The sequence below is a fragment of the Manis pentadactyla genome, chromosome 3 (genome assembly GCF_030020395.1).
Source record: "Manis pentadactyla isolate mManPen7 chromosome 3, mManPen7.hap1, whole genome shotgun sequence".
Classification (NCBI taxonomy): Eukaryota; Metazoa; Chordata; class Mammalia; order Pholidota; family Manidae; genus Manis; species Manis pentadactyla.
Window position 1 is genome coordinate 81567527 of NC_080021.1, and position 13238 is coordinate 81580764.

At 43.1% G+C, this 13238-nt stretch overlaps 1 protein-coding gene across 8 annotated transcripts in view; it reads left to right on the forward strand.

Annotated features, from left to right (window-relative positions):
* The first annotated feature begins 258 nt into the window (after positions 1 to 258).
* Positions 259 to 13238, forward strand: part of FAM110B (family with sequence similarity 110 member B) — a 169273-nt gene continuing 156293 nt past the window's right edge. For all 8 annotated transcript variants that reach the window (XM_057498075.1, XM_057498069.1, XM_057498074.1 and 5 more), the window contains exon 1: positions 259 to 605. The gene's annotated coding sequence lies outside the window, so the exon portion shown is untranslated. The remainder of the gene's footprint in view (positions 606 to 13238) is intronic.

The following is a 13238-nucleotide window of genomic DNA, read 5'->3' on the forward strand; positions in this document are numbered from 1 at the left end:
GGGTTTCCTGGCAATGGAGATCCAAATGACCTTTCACCGGGGAGGGAGTCGGGGTGAGGTGCGGGAGGGGTTTGCAGGTGGAGAACGGGTGGGAGTAGGGGGAGGGGCTTGGGGTAAGAGTGAAGGGAGGGGTGGAGATGGGGGAGGGGCAGGGCTAGAAGTGGAGGTGTAGAGGGGGTGGGGACGGGGAGGGGTGTGGGGGCGGGTTGGAGGCGGGTCGGGGCGCTCGAGGGGCGTGCACACTCCGCAGGGACACGCGCTCTGGGCCACAGCAACTCGCTCCAAGTTCCCTCCCTCGCTCCCCGGCGAAGCCTGCCTGAGCCCTCCCACTCGTTGCAGACCGAACCATCGCGCCCGCAGTCAGCCGGGGCGCTCCACGGCCTCGCGTCCTGGGCCCCCTCGGCCACCCCGGTCGGCTCTCCGCCCGTGGCCCAGCGAGGCGGTGGCGAGGGCTTGGCAGCCCCTGCGGTCCGCACTAGGTCCTCGGGCGGCGCCGGCTGCCGGGACCCCGTCCCTCGCGCGCCGCGACTCTCTCTGCCTGCCGTCCCCTGGAGTCCAGCGCCCGGTTCGGGCCGCACCGCGCCGAACCGAGGAGCGCGGCCGAGGTAAGGCTGGGGCGGGGGGCCGGGGCCGGGTTGGGGTTCAGGTCGAGCGGCCCCGCCGCGCCCTGATGAGGACAATGCAGAAGCCGCGCGCGGCTGGAGCGAAGCCGGAACCACCCTTACAGCCTTACCGCCAAGCCTGGGTCTGTGACCCTCTGGGCCTGGGGACCGCACTGAAGCAGATGGACCCCGGCCGGCTTTCTGGGCCGCGAGCAGGAGGCACGGCGCTGCTGCCCTCACTGCGCCCCCTGCGCTCCGCTGCGCGTGTGCGGCCAGGCGGCGAGGCCAGGCCCGGTCTAGCTGGCCCCGTAGCGGCGCTGGGCATGCGGGGCACCACGGTGAGCTCCGAAAGCGGTTGCCGGCCGAGGAGTGAGTCGGCATTGGGACGGTGTCTCCGCTCCACCCCTTCACCTTGCATGGCTTCTATTCTGGACTGCTAAGCACTTTGTGCATATCAATTATCTCCTGATCGCTCTCTTGGAATTCTTGCGAGAAATGCAGATTCAGAGGCTCTGAAAGTTTGTTTTTTGGTTATCCTCATGGTGTCAGTTGTCTCTGCTTTCTTTGAAAGCATACAGATTTGAAAAACAATTAAGTTATCTTTGGCTCACTCATGTACCCGTCACCCAGCGGAGCACCTAACCGTCGGGGCACAGCGCGTGCTGGCTATGGGAAGCGGCTGATGCCTGCTGCCCAGCCTAGAGCCCTCCGATGGTTAGGAAGGAGCTGCGCAGTGTGAGTGGCACTGACAGCTCTTCCGCGTCGTCTTGTGGGGAGGCTAGCAGACGTAACTTTGCTGTAAGCTTAAATCACTCTGGGAAGTGAAAAGAAAAACCCCATTTTTTAACTCTTTCCAGTTCAGATTTACCGAGCAGACTTTCTTTCCAGCGTAAGATACAGGCAAACTCTGGGTTTTTCCTCACGGCCACGTCCTGTGCAAAATCTGGCACACATCTGTGACAACATTGCGTGGCTGACGTTGTAAGGACTACAAACTGGTCTCTTTTGGAAAAGAGGAATATGATAACAATAAGCAAGTTTGCAGTATAGATAGTATGACTTCCGTTGTCTCCATTTCCCTGTTGGCCTTGAAGATACCTATTTAGTTCCCCGTCCCACGCAATTTACACTTAGAGTCATTCTATAGAAAATTCCTGTGTTTATTTGTTTTTGTTTTGTGACATCACAACCCCTCCTCATCCAGATGAGCTGTTTATTAGGCATAATTATTTTAACGTAAGGGTGAGTTAAGGTAAGTCAGAATTCTTTGTGATATCCCATAGGTTTACCCCATGGTATTTACTCTATGGTATTACTGCAGAGTATACAAAAAAGTTACTAACTGAACAGCGAAGTGTTGATGATTTATCCACTTGGTAATCTGTAAAGCACTTGAAACTGTACCTGGATCGCACTGCCAGTTAAATGCCAGCTAGTTTTATTTTTTATTATCAGTCCCTGTGTTTTGTCAGTTTGGAAAAAATATATATATTTTTAATACCCAGTCTTTTAAATCATGGTCTATTTTAAGTCTGCTGTTTAATTTTAGATCAGAACTGAGGTTGGGTTATTGTTTTGCTTATGACGCCAAGCCGTGCTGTGTGTACTAAGGTGTATTATCTAGCGGATCTGTGAGGGCAAGAACACGGTCCTGAACCTGTCCTATCCAGGTATTTCATAATTAGGAGCTCTTATAATCCTTAAGGGCCTTATTGTCTAAGGGGAAGCCTAGATGTTAAGGGAAACCTGGGCTCCCAAGCCCCTTGTTCTTTAGGTGTTTAGAATAATGCTTCAAATTTCTGGGTGAAAGAACCATGTTGGCACAACAGTCAAGTAACTCCCACTGTGTGAAAAGGTAATAAAAGATAAATATATGTACTTTATATACATTGACCAGAGCATATAATTCTTACCCATGCTTTAAAATCTTTAGAGCAGGATTTACAGCCTAACTAGCTAAGGTAAGAAAAATTAAAACTCTACTGACTTGCTATGTGTCAGTAACCAAAAGATTATGTTTGCTGCCTAGATGTTTTAAAAGACTTTCTGGAGTTCACCTTCATTTGGAATTTTCCCCCTCCTTTTAACTTCAAAGTGACATCCTCTTCATTCCTCAGCAGTTTCCTTAGCTAAGTGAAGGGCTCGGCCTTACCTCTCTGGGCCTTGCAGAGCCACAGCTGCTGGAGGTGCTGTGCGGCGGCAGTAGGTGGTGCTGTGGGTAATGCTGGGGACCACGGCCTGTAAGTGCTCACACAGAGTAGGAGGCATTAATTTAGGAAGTCCCATCACTTGCCAGTCTCCCCAAAATGTAACTGCACAGACACCGTCTAACAATCTTTTTACAGAATGCACTTCATAAAAAAGTTTCTTTGTCTTTTCAATTTTGTATTTTGAAACTATTTTCTTGGCTAGATTTTTCTCTCTGCAAACCATGGTTTTCCAAATAGTAAGACAAACACTGCTTGCAAAAACATTATTTAATATACTCTACGCATTACTCTTACTTTCTCATAATAGAATAAGATTGGTCATTCTGAGCCTAGAGGATATCCAAACTAACCTGGACTTCTTTTCAATACTTCACTTTTAAGAGAGAGAAACAAATGATAAAAAACTTACTGGCATCTTGACTTTAGGAAAAAAAAAAGCTTTGTAGGGTGAATTCTCATTTATTCTGATTTGTACCATTTTTCTGACTCCCAGTATGATGCAGTGAGAATTGATATTCTGGATGAAGACTGAAGCTCTTCAAAGCCATGACTCATCCCAGAAAAATATATTCATTCTATTTAGTACAGCACCAAGGGTAGAAAGTGACTAAGTACTGTTAAAACAAGGGCTTTCGGGATTGTAACCAGAGTGGTCCCCGTGGGCTGTCTCGGCCCTGGGCCAGGCCTAGGCAGTTGACAGCACATTCCTTTTACTTCTCCAACACTAGAAAGTAGCTCTTACCTCCTTTCTGCAGGTGACAGTGAAGTGCTGGCTGAGCCACATAACTAATAACTAACAAAGCTGGGATTTTAACTCAGGGCCGTGTGTGCTTCAGAGCCCATGGACCTTTCCCTGAAGCCATGAGGAGTAATTCTGTTTTGCCATTCAGGGAGGCGTTTGCTATGTTCTGTTTGGGTTTGATACAAACAGATCTCTTCTTTGTGACTCAGTGACATGCCTTGAATTACCTGAATTTGGTCACTAACGAGTCTAAAATGAGAAATTAGGCTCTTTTTGATTTTCAGAGGAAACGTCGTGAGATTTCGCAATACCTTGCTTATTATACGAGGGTTGAGGAGAAGGGACAGCAGGTTTAACTACTTTGAGCTATGTAAAGGCCAATGTGAATGGTTTAGATAATGAAGTGATGTTGGGTCTGTTTTTGGCTTTGTTGCTCAGGTGATCTGATGAAAGTTCTAGGTCCCCTGTGCCCCCAGTGATTTTTTTCCCCTTGAGTTAAAAGAGGTTTATTCATTTTGATCACTTAAATATGTCAGAGGGGATTATGATGATTAATGAAATATTAGCTCAAACCACCATTCAATGTATTCTTTTTTTTTAGTTTTACACTTCAGCCAGAGCCAAATTTAATTTAAAATTTTTTGTACAAATTCTAGAAGTACCAAAAAAAAGTTATATTTGAGAATTGTTCAGAAGAAAAACAAAATTTTACCAAAGAAGCTAAACATAGTATTGATCCTGAACTTCGAAATGATAAGTTATAGGATGATTTGCATGGAAGATTTTGGAGAATAGTAGTAGGAAATTTAGTTTTTCATTGTTTGTTGATGTTATTATCCAAGCAGTTAACTACAGATAATTAAGATATGGACAAAGCTTCAACACTTTTGCAGGCTACATTTTCATTCTGTTTAAATCTGGGTTTATATCTGGGTGATCTTTTATGATGCAGTGACCTTAAGTCATGAACATTCCTATTCTGAAACCTTACTTCTTCCTATTTATGAGAAAGGTCTGCATGTGAGTTTTATGTTTTTAACATTTTGCAGTTTGAATCTCATGAGGAGAATCATATAAAAACACACACCATTCAAACATGTGAATGAACTTTTTTTTTAGAAAACTTTAGTAGATGAATGTCTTGCCAGTGAGTTTCAGCCCCGGGCAAGTTCACTATGGAGTCAGTATGACCAAAGAAATGACAGTGAATCATTCTTGGGGTGAAAGGGTTATACCCAACTTTATTCCCATGGTGGCAGGTCAATCACTAGAATCCCTCCACTCAGAGTGAGCCTGCATGCAGCAAGCCGGTCTCTGCCTCTGGGCCTCTCTGCCTGCACAGCCTTCCTCTGGGCCTCTTTACTCTCACAGCTGTCCTTTGGGCCTCTGTCCTCAGTGTTGCCACCACTTCAGCCTCAACTCTGCTCTCCTGAAGCCTTACAGCTGTGCCACCATGTTGTGTAGAGCACTGGGCTGAGTGCTTTATATAGGCAATGACATATTGTCCACATCTGTGTAGTGAGCTAGCCAACCAGGGCCAGGTGAGAATCCTGGCCACAGGAACTTTCATTTTATCCACAATGAAACAACTTCCTTCCATTTCCCAGTGTGTTTGCTGATAAAATAATGAACACGTGGATGATTAAACAATTTTAAAGTGGCACTGGCACTCAAGTTGGGATTTTAAAATTGTAAACACTTGATAGAGAAGTTCAAAGTTGAATGCTGTGCTAAGGAAAGCAATGTCTTGGGCAGACAGGTTTCTAGAGGAATTGTAAGAATTCTGTGGTGTGTTTTATGTATCAGAGCAAGATCAATAGGTTTTGAAATTATCCAGTTCTAGATAAAGCTACTAAAAATGCAATTCAGAAGCATATGGGATATTTTGAGGGTTAGATTGTAATGCAGAGCATGTTTTCCTCATAGCCCCCATTAGAAGTTTGTCTCATCTTTCTGTCATTCAGGAAGAATCACAGATATGCTTCAAAATAATCATTCTTGCCAGCTTTGTTTTGGTCCCATTGACTGAAACTTAATAAAAAGAAAGTAATTATGCAAAAAAATGTAGTTAAATAATTTCTATTAAATTAAATTATAGGAATTTTTATATTAAATGGATAATTATGGAGGATTCATTGTGTTCCAGGTCTTGGGGATAAAGTATGGCCAGGACAGACAAATTCCCTGCCTCTTTGAGATTTTTAATTGGGGGGGGGGAATAATAAAAGACACAAATGAAAAGCTAATTGAAAGCAGTAATAAGTGCAGTCAGGAAGGAGGGTGGCATTGTTGTCTGGGCTGGGCGGTCTGGGAGGGCCTCATGGAGGATGTTTGCTCTGAGGATTAAGTGTAAAAAAGGGGCGACCTCTGGAAGGTCTCCTGATGACCTATGCAAAGGCCCTGGGCAGCTGCCTTTGTGAGGAACAGGAGACAGCTGCAGAGGAACCAGGGCAGTAGTCCTTGATAGGCCATGGAGACAATTCCTTTTCTTCTAAATGTAGTGGGAACTGCTGGAGTGCCTGGCTGTCCTGTGCAGATTTGGCAGTCTGCCGTGTCTGCCTTCTGGGGATGGATCGTCAGGTAAGAGTGAAAATAGGGAAGCAGTAGGCAGCTGTTGTAGTGACCAGTGCCGTTTGGGTTGGAAAGAAAGCAGAGGAGATGGAGGAACCCAGAAGTTTGCAGGGTTCTGAATTTATCATAACCTAACACACCACTGATCTTATGATGCATCGTTATTGTATGTAACACTACAAAAGAGAACATACTGCCACGGTTAAGCTGGCACCATTAGTGATGTAGAATCTGATATTAGGTATTAAAATGAGAAAACAAATGTGTTTTAGAATGGGTTCAATGTGGTATGTTCAGGAGCTCAAGTTGAGAGGGCTTGCCAATTTCTATTTCATTTCTAATTGTATTGATTTGTAATGATACAAGTTGAATCCTGTTTAGAAGGACTTGGGGTCATGTGCGGTAGAATCACCTACCTCAGGATTGGAAGCTGGTGTGGAGAACTGTATGTGGTGTAAGTAGTCTTCCTGATATTTTAAAAACATGCAAAGTAGGCATTTACAGATTCTGTTGCATCCAGGCACACTACAGACTGCTGGTGTCAGAGATCAGGGGAACTGGGACAGCCCTGATTTATCAAATTCAAGGGGAGTCACAGACACTGTGTGTGCTTTCAGAGCAGGTGGCAGATCCCTTGGGAATTACAAGCTTTATTTCTCTCTGTTACATCACTGGGAGCAGGGGCAGAGGAAGGCTTGGGTACAGCCATGGTGATGCTAGGCTAATCCCATAGTTGTAGGCCAGCAAATAGGTCAGTCAGTTACTGAGAGTGTGAGAAAGGGCATGTTTTCTAGTTGAGTTTTTCTGGGTACAAGGATTGGCTCTGTGTGAAGTTAAGCAGCTCACTGAGGCTTCTGGAGCCTCAGTTTCCTGATGCTGGACCTCCTTCACAGGACGGTTGTGCAGGTTCGGGAAGGTGATGCTGGCCCATTCTGTGCACCCTCTGCCCCTCCCCAGGCATTGCTGTCTCATGGATTTCATACATTGCTCCATCTGTCTTGTCTGTTCTCATCATATGGGTCACAGGATGCAAGTCACCTTTTCATGGGCACCCTGGCCCCTGGACCTAAGGCAGCCTGGTCTCCAGACACTCTCTTTCCTGTCGTCCTGATGTATTTTACTCACAGCCCTCATTCATAACTGAATTTGTATGATGCATTTATATGTTGACAGTACATTTCTCCAAGTAGAAAGGACACTGTCCTGTAAGCTGCCACAGCTGCCGTGCCTAAAAGCACCAGGCCACCTCCTTAATACACATGTCCTGATTATGAGGTCCTTCCCTGTGGAACCTTGAAGGCACTGCCAGAAGGCCTGTTCCCAAGCAGGGATTTTGTCCGAACTTTGTTTTTTGCTCTGTGAGGTGACTGGCTTTGCAGTTGAGCTGAATGTACCTGAGGTTCAGTGGACAGATTCCGAGCAGTCCTTGGCAGACTGTTTTGGAGCAGGTTGTTGGAGGAGAGGGAGAGTTTATATTTGGGGACTTGGGTCTCTTGGGGCTGAAGGACAGGCTTGTTGTTTTGTCTTGGCATTTCAAAGGGTGTCACTTGATTTGTCTTCAAGGTGAATGTCACTGAGGCCTACCTAAAACCTGAGATGCCAGCCTGCAGGCACCTACATCCTTCTATAATCCACAGGAGTAAACGCAGTAGGGAATTGTACCCACCATAACGAAAGACCAGTGCTTGTCAAACTGCTCTGGCCGTCCTGGAAGGTCGGCACTGACATTGGGGCTGTAGCAGGCAGCCTGGTAGACCTGCTCAGTCAGCACTACATCTGGTTATATTCCTTTTTGTTGGATCATTTATTTTGATGCTATTTGTATTTTTCAAAAGGAAATCATGCCCATTTTGGGATTGAGAATATTTGCATATTCTTCTCCAGGCATTTGTTTACAGCGTTTGCATGTTGACAACAGTCTTTGGTAAAGTTTAGTGAATAAAATGTAAAGATGTCTTTTGAAATTCTTGTGCAGGTGCTCCACGATCATAGGTGTATGTACATGTTTATTATTCACACGTGCATGTACACTATTGGTCATCTTCCTTGCCCTGCCTACTGTGGGGCCACTGTTTCCAAAGAGGGTCAGAAATAGGCAGCTGGAAACTGGAAACTCAGCTGGCATCATGAAGTACCAATGAATCCTGACAGCACTTCATGCTTTGACCACATAGTTAGAACAAGGTGGATTGGGAGGGTCATTGTACACTTGACTGTGATTTGGGATTTTTGAAATTCTTCTAACATAGCCCTGTCCTGTGCTCATTCAAATGATCATTAATTGGAATGTCGTGATATTTAAGCAGCAGATGTTTTTCTGCCCAGTAAATTTTGTTATTGTTTAGTGCTCATGAGAGAAGAGAAATTACTATTGTTGGTTTTAAATATGAGCAGTCATGGGTGCTCTTTATAGCTTCTGTATGCTTTGTTCCAGCCTATGACATGAATTGGGTGTGTAACCATAGATCTTTTTATAATGTTGTGGTCAGGGTGGCCACCACCTTTGAGGTGATAGACTGAGTGCCTAGTAATTTAGTTCTTTAATTTAATGAAGGTTTTGTTTTTTCTAATTCTTGTTAGTGAATTTGTATTTATAGCTCTTATAGGAGGAAAGTATTACAGCTATATAAATCTATGTTTGATGGAAAGTTGACTTTTTTTTAATGGAGTGCTAGAGGAGAATTGTGGTCTACTTGTGTTGTTTGGAAATCAGTTTTAAGCAAATTTTCCAAAGAAGTGATGGGAGACCCACTCATATCATGTAGTTATCACAGTGGCCACATTTTCCCTGCTTGAACTGTGTCTGCCTTCGCCCCATTGTGATGGGTTACTGCTCATGTGCCCTGATTTGCTTCTCTGATTTCTCCTGCAGGTATTGTCCTTTCAGAACTCACTAACACAGGACTAAACTGCTTTGCTTGTTCATCCTCCATTGCTATTTCCACATGCCTTTTCCAGGGTAATTTCAGTGTGAAGCAATCAGCTACTGAAAAGCTCTGTATGTTCTTGGGAACTTTCCCAAAAAGTATTTAGGTACCATGAATTAATGAGGAAGATACCACATCACAAGGCCTTTTAATTCAGTATACCAAGACATTATCAAATACCTGTATACATTTTGTGTCCGAAATACTTAAAAATCTTCTTTTTAATTTGGATTCTTCATTTTACCAGACAGTATTTATTATTCACATGTACCTTAGTCAGAAACCGAACAAATAGGACCTCTATCTCTGTATTGATGTCTAAAGGAGATTTATATTAAGAAATTGGCCCATGTGATTATTAAGGCTGAGAAGTCCCATGATGTGTCATCTGCAAGCTCAAAGCCCAGGAGATCTGATGGTGTAAGTTCCAATGTGAGGGCAAAAGACCGATGTCTCAGCTCAACCAGTCGGGCAGAGATCAAATTCTCCTTTGTGCTGTGTTCAGGGCTAGATGCAGCCCATTCGCACTGGGCAGGGCTGTCTGCTTTACTCAGTCCACCAATTCAAATGTTAATCTTATCCAGTAACACCCTCCCAGACACACCCAGAATAATGTTTTTTTTTTTTTTTTTTTTTTTAGATAATTATTTTTTATTGAAGGGTAGTTGACACACAGTATTACATTACATTAGTTTCAGGTGTACAACACAGTGATTCAACATTTATATACATGATAATTCTAAGTACCAGCTATCACCATACCAAGTTGTTACAATATTTTGACTATATTCCTTATGCTATACATTACATCCCGGTTGCTTATTTATTTTACAATTGGAAGTGTGTACTTTTTTTTGTGTGTGTGTGAGGGCATCTCTCATATTTATTGATCAAATTTTTGTTAACAACAATAAAATTCTGTATAGGGGAGTCAATGCTCAATGCACAATCATTAATCCACCCCAAGCCTAATTTTCGTCAGTCTCCAATCTTCTGAAGCATAACGAACAAGTTCTTACATGGAGAACAAATTCTTACATAGTGAATAAGTTACATGGTGAACAGTACAAGGGCAGTCATCACAGAAACTTTTGGTTTTGCTCATGCATTATGAACTATAAACAGTCAGTTCAAATATGAATACACATTTGATTTTTATACTTGATTTATATGTGGATACCACATTTCTCTCTTTATTATTTTTAATAAGATGCTGAAGTGGTAGGTAGATACAACATAAAGGTAGAAAACATAGTTTAGTGTTGTAAGAGAGCAAATGTATATGATCAGGTGTGTGCCTGTAGACTATGTGTTAATCCAAGCTAGACAAGGGCAATAAAACATCCACATATGCAGAAGATTTCTCTCAGAACAGGGGGGGTGAGGTTCTAAGCCTCACCTCTGTTGATCCCCAATTTCTCACCTGATGACCCCCCAGCGACTGTGCCTGTCTTAGGTTGTTCCTCCCTTGAGGAATCTTACCCGTCTCTGGCTAAACAGTCATCTTCCGGGGCCACACAGGGAAATGTTAAGTGGGTAAGTGAGAGAGAAGCCTTATTGTTTGAAATGGTTAGCTTTTTATTTCTTTGCATATTTATGCCCTGTGGCTTCTATGCCCAGCATTTGTCTTGAGGTATCTTTACCACTTGGAGGAGTTATGATACTCGGTAATTTTGATATGAGGCACGAATTCTATTTAAGAATTCGTTGTAATTAGGAAGGAAGAAGAAAAGCTATAGAAGTAGCAGGCGGGAGAAAACATGGGAAGATTGATTATTTCTTTGACATATCTTCTTGTAGAGTAACTTCAGCATGTATATATTTTAAGCTACTACTTAAATTGCGCACACACATTAACATAATAGGAGTATAGTTACATAACCAAAGCATACCTGTAATTACCAGCCATCTCCAGTGAAACCAAGAAAACCAGTTAGGCACCCTAGGCATTTGTGAAAACTTACCAATGATATGATGGTTATTATCTAACTGAATTTGAATAGTTTGAGAAAAATCAGACAAATTAAAACAACCCATTCCTGGGCACTGTTCACATCCCATATGTTCTTTTAACAGTAAATAGTCTGTAGTTGTAAGATTTTGGAGCGCTACAATTTGCACTTCTCCTAATTCTTGGTTGAGTTCCAACAGTATAGATCCAGTCAAATTTGTTGTTTTACTGTATGCACAGGCCAGCTTAGATATCTCCTTCATTCCCATGGCAAGTCCAGGAGCTGGTGGGATGAGTGCATCTACAGCTGTAGCAGTGCGTGGATCTTTGTTGGGGTTTTTTGATGATCATCTTCTGGCATGAGTCTTCCCGAGAGTGCTGATGTTGGAAGTTCTCTTTCATATCGTTTCTTAGTTCATTTTCGGGGTAGCCAAATTAGGCTTTGATCCTCTGTATAAACACAAACAGACCCTTTGCCTACACTTTTATATGTCCTTTATATTATTGTGTAGAACTCATTAGAGGTCACCACATAGGAACTGCATTTTTTTTTTTTTTTTAATCATTAATCTACACTTACATGACGAATACTTACGAATACTTTGTTTACTAGGCTCTCCCCTATACCAGGTCCCCCCTATATACTCCTTTACAGTCACTGTCCATCAGCGTAGCAACCTGTTGTAGAATCACTACTTGTCTTCTCTGTGTTGTACAGCCCTCCCCTTTCTCCCACCCCGCTATGGATGCTAATCTTAATACCCCCCTACTTCTCCCCCCCTTATCCCTCCCTACCCACCCATCCTCCCCAGTCCCTTTCCCTTTGGTACCTGTTAGTCCATTCTTGAGTTCTGTGATTCTGCTGCTGTTTTGTTCCTTCAGTTTTTCCTTTGTTCTTATATTCCACAGATGAGTGAAATCATTTGGTATTTCTCTTTCTCTGCTTGGCTTGTTTCACTGAGCAAAATACCCTCCAGCTCCATCCATGTTGCTGCAAATGGTTGGATTTGCCCTTTTCTTATGGCTGAGTAGTATTCCATTGTGTATATGTACCACATCTTCTTTATCCATTCATCTATCGATGGACATTTAGGTTGCTTCCAATTCTTGGCTATTGTAAATAGTGCTGCGATAAACATAGGGGTGCACTGATCTTTCTCATACTTGATTGCTGCATTCTTAGGGTAAATTCCTAGGAGTGCAATTCCTGGGTCAAATGGTAAGTCTGTTTTGAGCATTTTGATGTACCTCCATACTGCTTTCCACAATGGTTGAACTAACTTACATTCCCACCAGCAGTGTAGGAGGGTTCCCCTTTCTCCACAGCCTCGCCAACATTTGTTGTTGTTTGTCTTTTGGATGGCAGCCATCCTTACTGGTGTGAGGTGATACCTCATTGTAGTTTTAATTTGCATTTCTCTGATAATTAGCGATGTGGAGCATCTTTTCATGTGTCTGTTGGCCATCTGTATTTCTTTTTTGGAGAACCGTCTGTTCAGTTCCTTTGCCCATTTTTTAATTGGGTTATTTGTTTTTTGTTTGTTGAGGCGTGTGAGCTCTTTATATATTCTGGACGTCAAGCCTTTATCGGATGTGTCATTTTCAAAGATATTCTCCCATACTGTAGGGTTTCTTTTTGTTCTATTGATGGTGTCTTTTGCTGTACAGAAGCTTTTCAGCTTAATATAGTCCCACTTGTTCATTTTTGCTGTTGTTTTCCTTGCCCGGGGAGATATGTTCAAGAAGAGGTCACTCATGTTTATGTCTAAGAGGTTTGTGCCTATGTTTTCTTCCAAGAGTTTAATGGTTTCATGACTTACATTCAGGTCTTTGATCCATTTTGAGTTTACTTTTGTATATGGGGTTAGACGATGGTCCAGTTTCATTCTCCTACATGTAGCTGTCCAGTTTTGCCAGCACCATCTGTTGAAGAGACTGTCATTTCGCCATTGTATGTCCATGGCTCCTTTATCAAATATTAATTGACCATATATGTCTGAGTTAATGTCTGGATTCTCTAGTCTGTTCCATTGGTCTGTGGCTCTGTTCTTGTGCCAGTACCAAATTGTCTTGATTACTATGGCTTTATAATAGAGCTTGAAGTTGGGGAGTGAGATCCCCCCTACTTTATTCTTCTTTCTCAGGATTGCTTTGGCTATTCGGGGTCTTTGGTGGTTCCATATGAATTTTTGAATTATTTGATCCAGTTCATTGAAGAATGTTGCTGGTAGTTTC